Raw genomic sequence first — 15,640 nt, 5'->3', positions numbered from 1 at the left:
TTGTCCAGATTTTAAAATGTGGCCTTTATCCACAGCCACTCTCTGGCAAACTCACCTTTTGTCACCTGTTTTGTCTGCTCTGGTTCTGACATTTCTCCTGCCATCTCACAGAATGCAATTTTAGGTCTACTACATCTGGGATGCAAAAATCTATATGAATACTGGAAGGAGCTGAAGAAATAGAGAAACCCCTAACTGTTTTGTAGTCTTGGTCTGGGAGTCCCTAATTAAAAAAAAGTCAAAAATCCTAAATGCACGGACAGGCACAGATGTGAATGTTAGGGCAGTGGGAGAGGTGTATATGTGTGAGAGAGAAAAAACAAAGAAAAAAGTCTGTGCCAGAGAAAAGTGTGCTTATTTAGGTTATACTGAATATAAAGTGATGCAACTGAATATTTTGTCCAGAAATCAAAGCAACTTTTGGTAGAAAAGACAAACATTAGCTAGCTTATCCCAAAAGCCAAAAGGGAAGACTTTATTTAATTTAGAATGGTTAAAAGAATACACATTGATAATGAAGAATATAAACAATGGCCATTGTGTATTCCATATGCTATGTCACTGTGGCATGGACATTAGCAGCATGAAAATTTTGCTAAAACACAGTAAGCTGCTAGACAACATCCAAAAAGGGAATTAGTCTGTATCCGTCTGTTGGTATACATTTAATATTATTGTTAGGGGGGTTTCTTTGATTACTGTGGATGTATTTCATTGTTTAAAAAAAACAATAACCACTTCTCATCACAGTACAGAAAGAACTTGTGCCTTCATTCTGCTTTTTTATAATATTGGTTTAATGACAATTACAAAAAATATAATTGTTCTTGAGTTTTGACAATCACTTTCTTATGGTGTCATTTTAAAAAATGGAATGAATAAATATATTGATGATTACTATGTGTATTCTGTAAGTCTAATTATATGATGAGAGGATAAATCTGTATATCTTGATCTTTTTTCCTTCACTACTGGAACATAATGCAATATATAGAAATGAAGTACTACCTACGTATTAATAATACTGTCAAGTCTAGAGCAAAGAAGCCTAATTTTTGTCTGCTTGTGTAAGTCTTAAAAATACCTTAGGTAGGTATACTTTTGCAGATTAGTAAGTTATCTTAATTTGATCACAGTTATATAATTTAAAAATAAGATAAACAGAGCCACTAATAACAGCATTGTACATTGCCAGTTTCCATATCCAAATAAAAATACTGTTAATAAAAAAAGAATCAAATAGACCCTTGAAAATGAATTTTAGGGGAAAAAATTGGACTGTCCTGAGTATTAATTTGTCATTAGATATACAATATATTAAACTTGAATGTAACTGTAATACCCAACTACACATGTTTATGAGGTTTACTAGCACAAGTCCAAAGCATTTCACTGTAACTTGTGCCGGCCAGCAATTAGAGAATCAAGCTGTGAATCAATATTTTAGAGTATTTCTATGACTTAAGTAGTATTTGCTCAATAAAATCTTAAGTTTTATACTTTAAAAAGTGTTTTTTACTATGATCTGGTGTGAAATGTATTTTTTATTTATTATCAGAATAATAAAGCTGATTTTGTAATGTAATTTATTGAGTTTGGGGCCTTTTTAATCAAATGTTAATATATTTTGTATCCATGGTATTTGTATATGGCTTTTGTCAGAGATACATTTTAAAAGACTCAAAACTCTGTCTAGTTTCAAACAACAAATACATAAGACTTGCATATACCCCAGTCAATCTGGTTTGTTGGTTTGTTTGTGGGAACATGCTCAATTTCAGCTAGATTGCATCCATTCTAATAATTTCCACAAATTATCTCAAAGTTAGAACTGAAAATGTTTAAGTCCTTATAATTCAATAGTGGTTAAATTCTGAGGTGCTGGTTGACATGCCTTTTAGATGGTTTCACAATTGCCTCAAAAACTATACACAGTGAGTGCTCATCAATATTCAGCATATTCAATAATGACTTGGATGAAGGCATGGACTAAAAACTTATCAGATTTGCTGATGGCTGAAAACTAAGTGGAAGTAATTAGATTCCATAAAGTAGAAATGAAATTCAAAATGATCTTGATAGGGTTAGAAATGGGCTGAAAACAACACAATGAAATTAGAGATAAAGGCAAAGTTCTTCAATATTGAAAAATAAATGCACAGCTTTAAGGAAGGGAATACTTGGCTTGGTACTGCTATATGTATTCAATGCAGAACAGCTAGATTAGGTAATTGTTTTGTCCCCTGAGCTATTAGACTTCTCAACTCTTAATAATCCCCTTTTACTTCATGGTAGTATATGTTGTACGTAGGACCGTGATATTTATTAGAGATAATGATTAGGGGAGTGGAATGGTAAAGAATATGTATTATATATTATAGTAATTATTTTTTGTGAGCCAATTGCAATGAAATTTCATTTTAATGTGCACCTTGGTGTATAGTGGAATGACAATAAAAGTTTATTCAAAAAGGATTTTTGAATTATAATTGATCACAAGCTGAATATGAAGCAATAGTGTAATATGGCTGCTATAAAGTCTAGCAGCCCATTGCTTTTATTCAGCTTGCAATCAACTACAATTTAGACTGCATTAATATAAATGGTTTCAAAATCATAGAAGTTAATACCTCTAAATTAGATACATTTCAAGTACTTCACTCAGTTCTGAGTACCAAACATTAGAAAGATTCAGAGAAACTGGAAGAAATGCAAAAAATGGCAACACCAATGTTCAGAGACAGATAACCAACACTTACGAGGAGAGACTGAGGGAACCGGATATATTTAATCTTGGGAATACAAGACTGAAGGGAGCTGCTGGAGTTTTCAAAGACCTGAAAAGGTGACCCACAGAAGACAGTCAAGTCTTTTTTTCTGTCATCACAATGTGCAGCACATAGACTAATAGTCTTAAGTACAGGAAAGAGAATCTGTTCCAGTGTTGGGAAACATTCCTAACTGTAACAGTATTTTGATAGTACAACCCATTCCCGAGGGAGATGGTGGTGATGATGATGATGATGATGATGATGATGATTTTAAATTTATTGGCCACCCAAATCCACTGAACTCTGGAGATGGCATGCTTCCCCTTCACTGGAGCTAACTATCAAGGGAGGGTGAGGTAGGGAGCTCCCATGCTTCACTGGAGAAATACAAGAAGAGGATGGACAACTGTCAGGGATCCATTAATTTGGGTTCCTGCACTGAGCTAGTGTGGTGCCTTGCTTTGTCAACTGCTGTTCGATAATGATCATCTAGGACTGTCAAGCCTAATATTCTGTTTTCAGTCCTATTAGGGGTTAAAATATTGTTGACTAAGAAAGAAGAATCTTAAACATCAATGAAAGATCTCAGAATCACATATAAGTAGTCCTCGCTTAACAACTGTCCTGTTTAGTGAATGTTCAAAGTTACGAAGGGGCTGAAAAAGTAACTTTACAACTGGTTTTTGCACTTACAACCATTGCAGCATCCTGCAGACACATTTGCAACCTTCACAGCCAGCTTCTGACAAACAGAATCAATGGACAAGCTGGCAATAAAATTGCAAATCATGGTCACGTGATGTCTCACTTAACAACCCACCGTGACTCACTTAATGACCACAGCAGAAGTGAGGTCATAAGTTGATCGCAGTCATGTGATATCTCACTTAATGACTGCATTGCTTAGCGACAGAGTTGCTGGTCCTAGTTGTGATTGTTAAGCAAGGACTACTTGTACAAGTTTCCAATCTTCAACTATTGGACAGTGCTTGGAAACTCACATTATTTTTAGCTGGCCTAATAACAGCATTGCCTGTTTTGGAATAAAAAGGGAAACTTAGCCAAGGGAAACTCACAGGTGTAGAAAACCTTATATAAGATCTTCAAACATTGGATCAAAGCCAATGTTAAGATTAGAAACAAATACTATTTTGTGACTTAGACCAATTTTGGAGGGAGGTGTTAATTTCATTATAAGAACTTTGAAACATGATTCTTATCAAACAGAATCAGTGATGAGAAAAAGAATCAGCGAAAAGAGTTCTGGAAACTTACTGGGAAAAAAGGTTCTGCATTTCTTCTGTGCAGGAAATCCTGTAAGGATAAAAGTCAACTAGATGATTAGAATTGAATAATAGGAAGGAAATATTGGGGTACAATGTAGTTTTGTGGCATATTACCAGATATTCTATTTAAGGACTTTAAAAAAAAAAGTTAATACCCTGTTCTTTACTTGTTTTTTTTTTTAAGTTGTGCTTCTCTTTTGAAACAGCAGAACCAGAAAATAAACAGCCATGCCTCTCCCAATGCAGTTCTGTTAGTTTTTATGCAGTCATGAGTGTACCTGAGTAATGGTCCTATCCCATTACCCAGATATGCTATAAAATATCTGGCAGAATTCAGAATTAACACATTGTTTTGCTAGAATGATTTCATATAAATTAGTATCATTTTTTTAAGAGCAGTGCTTGTTTGGAAATACTTCAGTCATAGTCATTTTCATCATGCATCCTTTTCTCCGATGGGTGCATTTTTCCTCCCTCTGTCTTCCTTTGGTCTGTTGTTAGAGAATTTGGTGAAGGGCTTGCTTTAGAAGCTGGCCCCATCACCACAATTACAGTAATCCTGTATGGGTATTGATTCATTACATAAGCATTTTTTTATTATTTTAATTTTTAATACTGGAAAAGCTGAAAGATAAGAATAGAAGCTTTTACTATGATGGTACATGGAAGAGTTATAGATTGGTAACTGGTTATTTTATTAGAAAAATAGCACATAAAGCAATGTACACCTTCTTTTGAAAAACAATAATTCGGAATGTTAGTTTTTTAAAATGCCCTATCTTTAGAGTTTTTTCATGTGTTAGATTTCACTAGAGAGCCAGTTTAGTGCAGTGGTTAAGGCATAAGGCTAGAAACTGGGAGACCGTGAATTCTAGTCATGCCTTAGGCACAAAGCCAGCTGAATGCTCTTGGGCCAGTCACTTTCTCTCAGCTCTAGGAAGGAGGCAATGGCAAACCACTTCCGACATCCTGCCAGGAAAACTGCAAGGACTTGTCCAGGTGGTCTCTGAGAAATGGGTTTCTTGTGGCAGTTTCTCCAGCCCCTGCAAAAATACACTTGTAATGATATTTATTTATTTATTTAATATTTATTTATTTATTGTTTTTATAAATAACTCAAGGTGGTGAACATACCTAATATTCCTTCCTCCTCCTCTTTTCCCCACAACAACACCCCTGTGAGGTGAGTTGGGCTAAGAGAGAGTGACTGGCCCAAGGTCACCCAGCTGAATAATAGTGCTGAATAGTAGCTATGGTGGATCACATCAAAAACCATCTAATCCAACATTTCCACAGTAACATATCAGATACCAGTAGGAAACCTATAAGCAGGAGAAGAATTCACTAGCAACTTACATTTATATCCGCCAACAAGAGGCACATTCATTTAATTTATAGGTCACCCAACTCCATCATTGCTATAGCCATGCTTCTGGAAGCCACTGACAGCTTAATCTTTCATGAATTTGTCCAGTATACTGTCAAAGACATCTAAGTTCTATGAAACTGAAATGATTCCAGGCTCTATGAAGAAGTGCTTCCTTTTCTGCAACTACATTTCTCAGCATTAAGTTTCATTGACTGATCTCAGATTGTAATATTATAAAAGTGGGATTTTAGCATTTATTTTCTCCACACCACTTTACACCTACTGAACTTAAATTTATTTTTATCTTTAAGTATTCCATGTATGTTCTTTGGATACAGAAAGCAGATAAGAGAAATAAGACCATTTTATATTTTAAAAGATGGACAGAATCGTGGGGGATAAAGTCCCGGCTCAGGTGCATAAAATCCTATCCTGTGTGAAAAAGAAGAATCACACAAAATTTAAAAGTGCTGGTCATATAGATACATTCCAGGATCCATATCCAAGTAATAATGATACCTAAGAAACATATTGCCCTGTTCAGAATTTGGGGCTTTTTCTTATAACTAACGTAGTTATCTTTATGTCTATTTCACCATTGTCAATAAAGAAACTTTAGTTTTTCTGGGTAAGGAATAATTTTTTGAAATCCAATGTGTGCACACTGTTCATGGCAGAAAAAGATAATTCTGTAGTGAATTGCTCTCCAGATGTGAAGGATATTAACAGAAAGCCCTGGGCATTCCCTCAAACTGAACAGAGAGGAATAAGGGGGATTATGGATCTTCTAGCCAAGTCAGCATGATCATAATCAGATGTATTAGTATCACAATGTCCTTAACAGAGGTTAGTCTCCCCTGGATCCTTAATGGATCTGAAAATAAGAGTCACACAGGAGTTATTTGCCATCATTTATTGCCTTTTACTTGGCACATCCCTTCATAACCTAAGGGCTTGAAAGGGGACACTGCACAGAGGATTAACAGGCTGCCTTTTCAGAACTACTGATATGCCAGACTGAGGACTTGGTTAGCTTTGTGTCTGCTGAAAGGTTTGTTTTATGCAGGTCTTCAGAAACCATCTCAAATGCAGCTGCCCTACAGAGTTTATTAGAACCATTTTCCTCCTTTTTTGTGGACTAATAACTGGTTGCCTTAACAATTTGGTCCACTGATAGCCACAGAAGATCTCAGGATTTCCTGAACATCACTACTGCATTAATAAATCTTTAAGTCTCTGTTCAGGTAAAGGTTATTGTGTATTGCTGTTATTTATTTTTGTAGTACTCTTCAATTCTGGGGCCTCAGAGCAATAAACAATGTGTTACAATAACCTGCAAAATGAAAGAATTTAAATTTTCCTATAATTTATATGTATTTGTATATACACACATGTCTATAAAAGAGGGGAGATTAGAACCATTTTCAGCTGGATCCATGTAAAAGGATTAGTTTTATTAATTTCTAGAAGGAAGACAGGAAAAAGGCTGAGTACACCTTCCAGAGAAGTGAACCGTAGAAATACCTCAGTCCATTGTCTCAGCAATCTGATCTCAAATAAAAGAAGAATTCCAAAATTCTTAACAGACAGGCATAATCATATGGAAGCAAATAGTCTCAGAGATGCCATGGACCTAAGCTATTTAAGCATCATTTCTGCACTGGATGTCTGTTCTCAAAATAAGCATGTTTATGTAATGGTGGAGGAGAGTAAGTTCTAAAACACCCTTGGGCTTTCCTTACAGTGTGTACTGTTATCTGCTATTTTCACTGATATTTGCTAAATGTGCATGTTCCTAAAATGCATTTTCACTGCTTTTAATGACAGATGCAACTTTTGAATGTTAAAGAACCATTATATAAAATGGTTCCAGTTTATATCCAGTATATATTCCAAGTTTAGCTGACATTTTGATGTTCCACACTTCACATCCTACTAATGCAGAAACACTTGCCATAATTAAGATTTTACTTAGGGGACTAGCATTTCTTACATATTTTATGATTACCTAGGATTCTTGATCTGGGCACAACTTTCTGATTAAGGATATAACTTACATTGCTTCCTCCATTGGGAATTAACTTTTCTACAAGATCTATTGTACAAGTGATCTTGAACAATTCCCATGGGAAAGGGAATGGACAAATCTCCAATAAATGACAACACTAGTATATAAGTGGCATGTATTCTATTTTCCAAACAGCAACCACCAGAGTTTATTGTAACCTTTGGCAGTCTGGAATGTAGTAATTCTGCTCTTCTGAACTTGGAAGATTAGGTATTCTGTGGTAAGAACAAGTTATTTTATTATTATTATTTATGTATTAGATTCATGTTACCGCCCTTCTCCTCCAATGGGGAGAGGGGCGGTAATATAAGTTCATCTTTAAAACATAAGCATGAGAAGAAGTTGCAGGGTTAGAGGAAATGCATCTGTATTTCTGAAATATGTAAGAAGAATATATGTGCTGTGTGTCACTCACTGTAAGAAAATGGATCACTCATATAGATCTCATTGTAGCCTTAGCATCAAGCTAAAGTCAGCTGTGTAAAATCACAGACCTGGCCAAATTTCCACAACACCCTTAATCAGTTCAGTTACAAACGTAATAGCTGAATTCACATACTAGTTTTAATTTTCATTTGTCTTGTATGGCTTAACGTATTGTGTGTTTGGTTAGTTTTTAATTTGGTTAGTTTTTAATTGCATTGTGCAAAACTAGAAAATGGGTTAATTCAATCATCTGGGTAAGGATTTTGCACAATCACCATGGAGTAGAAGACATGGCTTCACACCATCCTTAAAGCTGACGCAAGAGCAAGTCATTATTCCTCAGTAAATACACCCTGCAAGATTGTTAAAATGGAAATTACTTCCTTTATGCAAATTTCACCCTCACATTTTTGAAGGAAAACATTTAACTGGTTTTGCTATAAAACAACTATATGCGTGGTTCCAACTGATTAATAATGCTAATTATAAGTGATTTGTTTTTACCTCATTGATACACGAGTCCTTTTTATTCAATATGAATTATACTCAGATGTGTGTGCATAAGAATGCAATTCACCAATAATCTTATTTAGTAATCAAAAGTGCAGTCCTACAGTAAATGCCATGAGCCTTGTTCAACAAGCCTTGTTTTTCAGGATAGGCAGGGTCTTTGATTGCAGGCTGGTTTAGAATCCTTGCATCCATACCAAAAGAGCCACAAAGAGAACTGTCTCTCTGTTGAAGCAGATGTACGTGCATATGGATTGCGTAGTCAAAGATCAGTAGAAAGCACAAGGAGCCATTCCAAGAAGACAAAGGACACGTCAGATAGCATTTCTCTCTCTCTCTCTCTGATAGAGAGAATCAGTCTCATATAACAAACTGGCTTAATAAATTGCAGATATATTTACAGAGAAATGGAAATAGTTCTAAAGATAGTGACTTAAGGCAATAGGAGTATCTAAAGCAAATGCACTGGCCTGACCACCAAAGAACAGCAGATATAGAAGAAAAATGTTGGAAAGTATTTGGTAGAAGTAGCTTGGACGTTGTGTCAGCGTAAGGACAGCACCTTCTTGCTATTCATTAAAGCATCTTGACTTTCAAGTGTTGCATTAACAATAAGGAGTCTGTGCTGGACACCTGCAAGGTCTGAGACACCTCCCCTAAATAATAGTTGAACCATGTGCAACCCTATCATATAGGATCCAAGTAGATCCAACGCACATCCTCTGTACTTGGCCCAACCCAGTTCCATCTTTTTTTGAATATCACGTTATTAAAAGTTTTAAAAACAAGAGTAAGAATTAATACAAACTAAAATTAAGAAAGTTTCAAATTTCAGTAAAAGTTTATACATTTTAGCAATCACATGATCATCATTTGTACACAATTATGTTTCAAAGCCAGTCTTAGAATATTCAATACCATAAATACTTTTGTCTACTTTGAATCTTTCTGATCACTGTAAATAGGAAAGCCATAGGCAACTATGTCCCTCTACCATCAGTTGTTCTCTTGACTTTATTCTGTATTTCCCTTGACAGAATTCTAGTATCTCATGGTATGTTAACCATTTGTGTTTGCTTATTATTTCTCATCTATAAAATGCTTCTTGTGTTGAGAGACATAAAGGTGTTGTCAGGCACAACCTGGATTTGTATCTATTCCATATTCTCAATATGGCACATCTAGCCAGTTCAATCTTATTCAGGGGACTCATGGTACACAAAATTAAGGCCACTCATCATGTTAAATTAATCTTATTTCCAGTGTAAATGTTTGAAAGCTTCCCCCCACCCCACCGGTTTTCAAGATAAAAGCCTTCTCAAAGCTAAAACAGCAATCTACCAAACTGCAAATTACAGAACTCCCCAAACCCAACCCAGAACTAGCATTCAGAGCAATTGTAAGCTCTGCTTGGAGCACGTAAGTACCAGAATGCTGGATTTTAAGCGTAGGTATCTATCCCTAAATACCCCAATGACAAAATGGCAAAACATGTATTGGACTGTCATACACTAGGACATAAGGGGCAGAATTTGTGCTGCAACTGCACAGTGCATGTTTTGTCATTCCTACTCCACAGATGCCTATGTCTGCCAAAACGGAAGGATAGAAGTCAGTAAGAGCAGCATTCTCCACTGAGCCATATTAATTTTTTAAATAGAAAAATTTGTTTGGTATAAAAATGGTTGAAATTTTACTTGTGTTTGGTACCACAGCTGAGGGGAAAGGGAAGCTTAATCTCCAGTAGACTGCACATTCAACTCGAATCATATATTTCACTGTTAACACGCCTTTGATAACATGACAAAACACAGAAAAGGCAGCCTGAGCTGAGAACTATGTTAGGATACAAGCAATCTGACTGCCTCACTGGCTTCAGAGAATGAACAAGTCATTACAGCAAGCTTTTCCAACTTTGTGCCTTCCAGTTTTGGCAGACTCATGTATGGATTTGCTTGCTGATTTGTTGATTTGCTTTATAAGCCACTTAATCAACAGAGCAACCCAATGCAACACAAGAGGGGGAAAGGACTTTAAAACTGCAGCAGGAAAATGAGCTCCAAACTTGCATTTCCAATGGGAGGAGGGTGAGTACAGAATGATGTTTGTTCTGGCCCTCCAAAAATGGCTGCTGGCCTCTCAGATGACAGGCCAGTCAGGTAGTGTGGATTAATCCTAGTTACCTTTATTTCACCTCTTCCTGAGCAGCTTCTAAGTTGGTAAATTGTATGGCAAAACTGTACTTGTGCCAAGTACTTATGGCATGAGTGGATAATGGTATTTTTTATAACTTTTCCCTAATCTCACTGAAAGAGTGAATTTCCATCCTTTTCACACATTACCCTTGGTCTACACAAGCATCAAAATGAGACAGCAGAACCCTCAGGTCAGAGAACTGATTGTATGATTTCAAACTGAGACAGCAGGGAACCACATTTTTTAAAACTAACACAGAAGGAAACAAGCTAGGACAGAAATGTAACATGAGACTTCCAGTGGGAACATGGCCGACTGAACAGCTGTCAGTGAGCTCCACGGACAGAACTGACAGCGGAGGCTTTTTTTCTGTCTTGGGCAGGCTTTTTCCTGAAGCTCAGAGCTTTTTCATGAATGAAGAAGAAGCTCAGAATCACCCAATCTTCTCTCCAGAACACCGCCTTGCAGCCAGAGAATCGCAAACAGTGTTTGCAATGATCTGGTAAGAGGCAATGGGAGATGGGGGTGTCACCATTTCCATGCCACGCTGTAGCCTTAAAGGGACATTAGGTTGAGCCACCCCATTTCTAAACCACCCAATTTATATATTTTTTAAGTTTATGTACCCCAAGAGAAGCTTTCTACAGCAAGAAGAAGCAGACTCTCTTGGTGCTTATCATTATTTCTGGATTAAATTTTTTAAAATCTTTTTGAGCTTTGGCTTGTTTTCCCATTTAAAGAATAAGGAGGACTGAGAATAAATAATTGCCTCCCTGCTATTATCTTTGTACTGAATTTAAATGAGTTAATATTTCCCTACATGTTGAATCTGCTGTTTTGAATCTCCAGTCTTCTGTTCACTTTCTCTGAGAGCTGCTTGTTAGCACACTTTCCCTTATTTCAGTTTCATTCAGAAACTTCTTATTAACTCATTAACTCCTATTGATGTTAGTAAAGTATCTAAGGGGTACCATAATCTACTGCCTGAAACATGGAGGATTTCAAGGAGATTTTCAAAGTTCCGTTGTGAGCTTAAGCAGACCTACAAACAGACTGTCAGATTCCTGTCAAGCCATTCTGCAAGATATTCGGGACATTGCAGAAAATATTTGCTTTAAAATGTGTCAACTGGCTGAAGATGTTATGGAAGAAGTTCAAGATTCCAACATACTGTAGATAGAGATGTTTCTACTGACAGTGAGACTGAAGTGTTTATTGAAAGGCCAGATGAAGATTACATTCTGGTGGTGAAGGGGTTAAAGGGACAGTCTGGGTTTCAGATTGTAAATGAAGTTGTTTTTTTTAGGGAATGTGTTCTGTGTTCTGTGGAAAGAAGAGGTTGTGTTCTGTGGGGGGGTTTCTGCTGAGAACTCTGAGTTTTTAAGGGGGGCAGTTGGGCTGCATGATTTTTGTATGAAAATGAAAAATGCCTTCTGGGTAAAATGGAGATATTTGTTTATTATTTATTTATTTTATTTTATTGTAAATGCCTTGGTATATTTCAAAGTGGGGTAAAAAAAGGAAATTTAAGAATGTTTAATTGGATTGATACTGAGGTTTTTATCATTTTATTTCTCTTTAATGATTTGGATTAAGATTTTTTTGGATTCTTTTTAAGGTCTACTTGATTTTTAAGATTTATTTTTAAGATTTATTTTTAAGATTTACAAAGTATCTATAAGGCATAATTTACTTATTTATTTATTTTATTTTATTTTTATCCCGCCTTTATTATTTTTATAAATAACTCAAGGTGGTGAAAATGTTTAGTTTTAGGCTTAATAGGTTTAAAATTGTTGTAGTATCATTGATTATAAAAGTAGACAATTTATATGTTTTTAAGGTTTGTTTGATTTGTAAAATTGATAAGGGTATAATAATAATAATTGTTTGGTTTTTAGGTTTAATAGGGTTAAGACTGTTGTAGTATTATTAATTACTAACGTAGACAATTTATATGTTTTTATAATTTGATTTTTATTATAGTGGACAGAAGTATATAGAATAGTGGTAAGAAGGAAACAATTAAACGAATGTTGTTTTTGGGGGGAAGGAAGTTGATTTAGAGATTTATATATTTCTTTTTTTTTTCCTAAGGGGAAGGAGCAACTGCATTAGTGATTTGTATATGTGCTAATGGAAGGATTTATAGAAATAATGTGATCTTGGTTTGATATAGAGTAAGGGATTATGGAAATTGCTGTATATTCTTATGGTTGAAAGTTGGAAGTCACTTCTTTATGTAATTTTTAAAATTCTTCTTTCTTGTGTTTCACACCTTTTTTTTCTTTTTGTAGTATTTTTCTTTTTTGTAGTTTTTATCTTTGTTTTCAAACTTAATAAAATTCTTATTAAAAAAGGACAGAAATGTAATATAATGTAATGTAAATATATATTTCTAACCCACTCTTTCTTAACATGGTATACAAGGATCAGCTGTAGCTCCTGAAGGCTTATGCCTTTTAATAAAATTTGTTAGGTAACATGGTGCTTCCAGACTCCTGATTTTTGGCTATGAAAGGCCAAATATGTCTCTTTTCCCTACAAGGTATATAAAGGTTCTTCCTAATGTTATCCTCAAAATAACAGGCCTGTGATCTAGGTTGCATTAAAGAAACTAAACTGACCCAAAATCATCCAGAGCGCCCTATGGATGAGTGGAGACTTGAATCTGCCTTCCCTATTCCCTGTCCAATACTCTAACTACACACGCTTTCAAGATGTTATAAGTAATATTACAACTTAAAAAAATGAAAATCACAGGAGAACAAATTTTCATTGAAAAAATTAGCATAGTTAATAAACTAAGTGTGGTTTATATTACATTAATCAAAATACAAAATAATGCATGGAGAGTCCAAAAAAGATGTTGTGTTGTGTTGAAATGGGTATTGTTAGTCATTAATGGTGAAATATTGCAATCCTAACTGTTAATATTGCATTAATTATATACCAGTTGAGGAATATTATTGAAATAATGAAATAAATTAAGCTAATTAAAGAATGCAAAACTTACATTAGAGGAAAAATAATTCCCTTTTTGTAAAAATAAACGAACAAACAAAAAAGCTGCAGCTTCACTTGCTGTTTCACAAAGTGTCCTGTAGAGGGAGGACCTCTTTCATTTAGCAAAGTACAAATACAAGCAGAAAAAAAGGAAATTAGGAGAAAAAAGTGAGGTGCAAATATTTCTGTAGAGGAAAATTTGATGATAGGGCCTGCTTTGCGTATGCAGTTCAATGAATTGATAGAACAGTCTAGTATCCAGTATGGGGTTAGTGGAGAACAGGTGCCATTTTAATTTCCCACAATACCTCTGATATGCTGTTACTTGGAACCCTGTGGAATACATGAACAGCACATTCCAGGTACCCAGCACTGATGCTGGTTAGGTGTCAATTCTGCATCTCACACTGCTGACTCTGCATGACACACTGAACTACAAATTACCCAACCACATTTTAACCCAGCATGTTACACAAAGCCAATCCAAATGCTTATTTTATGATTCATCCAGAAAATTGGGTTAAGCATGGATAAGCATGTCATGCTAACACAGCCTACCATTTTAGATGCAGGGAGAGAGATTATTCTTGAGGGGGAAAAGACCAGACTGGCAGATCAGGAACAGAGATTCTGTTTCTGTCTTCTCCCTTCTGTGCTACTTTTTTTTTATAAGTTAGAAAGTTCCCCCAAAGGGGTACATTCAAAAATATGGTTTCTGCCCCAGTCTGAATGCTTCACTTCGTTCTGCCTTAGGTTCCTTTCATTTCATTCTGCTGCACGAGTAGAATACAGGGGCTGCTTTAGATTACAGTTTCATGTTTTGTATGACAACAAAAGATGCAAAAGCAAAAGAAGATACATTTATATTATTGTTCAGCCAGTCTTGTTTGATTTGCTGAGGGCAAGAAAGTGGGTTATACTGAAAATGTAGCAAGCGTGCTAAGAATGGAGTGCCTTCTATGTTTTAACAAATGCCAGTGCTTGAACAGAAGTCTTGGGAGGTGTCTCCATGTAACACAGTTTATTTCCAATCTTTCTTAGTAAGCTAATGATATTTTATCACTTCTCTGAGAGTGTGGGAGACGAAAAATGAATACTTCAGCTAATCAAAAACGGTATCAAAATATATCAAGGCAGAATGCTGTTTGTTTTTAAAGCTGGGCTTTCTGTAACTGCTCATAGCTAGAGGTGGTTTCAAAGAGGAAACATATGTTCACATTTCAGAGCACAGGATATTTCAACATAAAATTCCATTAGCTATTAAGAAGATAATATTTTCCAGAATCCCAAGGATGCCTCAGAAATGAATGAAAGTGAAAAGAAAGAGAGTTGAAAACAAAATAGGTGCTTCAGGAGTATGACAGTCATAGCATATAGAAAACTGTGATCTGAAATGTAAGAAAAGTGAACAGTAAAGACATGCATTAACAAAGAAATGAAAAGAATAATAGGTATGTTGTATATCTGTGAATCTAAGAGAAAGATCTGAATGAAATGACTTGTTCTTGTGGTGTGGAACTGATGAATATATGCATGGGAGGGAAAATGTAGGTTTAATTATGAATGAAAGAACTAAAATTTCTCTGAAAGCATACATTTGTGTCAATTAGCTTGCTGAAGGTCCATATGAAAGTAAGAATTCATAAGTGGATGACAGTGGCATGCTATGCTCACTGTATGTTGAGAATGAAAGAACAAGGTTCAGTTTTGAGGGGGGGAAATTCAGCAACAACCTGAATGGAAAGTAATTTTGCTAGGTGACATGAATGGATGCTACTTTTTTTTATAAGTTAGAAAGTTCCTTTTTTTTACAAGTTAGAAAGTGACAGTGAAGCAAACAGATTCCAAAAAAAGGATTGGACCTTTCTGAAATCCAACAATTGTCAGTAGTGATTGGTCTATATCTTCTTGAAAAAAAAGTTCTGTTTATTTCATATACGTCATTTCACCATAAGCTTTTTAATGTATTCACATGGCAAGGGAACTTTAAAAGTGTGATGGATTTGAA

The sequence above is a fragment of the Candoia aspera genome, chromosome 7, assembly GCF_035149785.1.
Source record: "Candoia aspera isolate rCanAsp1 chromosome 7, rCanAsp1.hap2, whole genome shotgun sequence".
NCBI lineage: Eukaryota > Metazoa > Chordata > Lepidosauria > Squamata > Boidae > Candoia > Candoia aspera.
The sequence above is the reverse complement of the archived record's forward strand: the minus strand, read 5'-3'. Positions refer to the sequence as shown.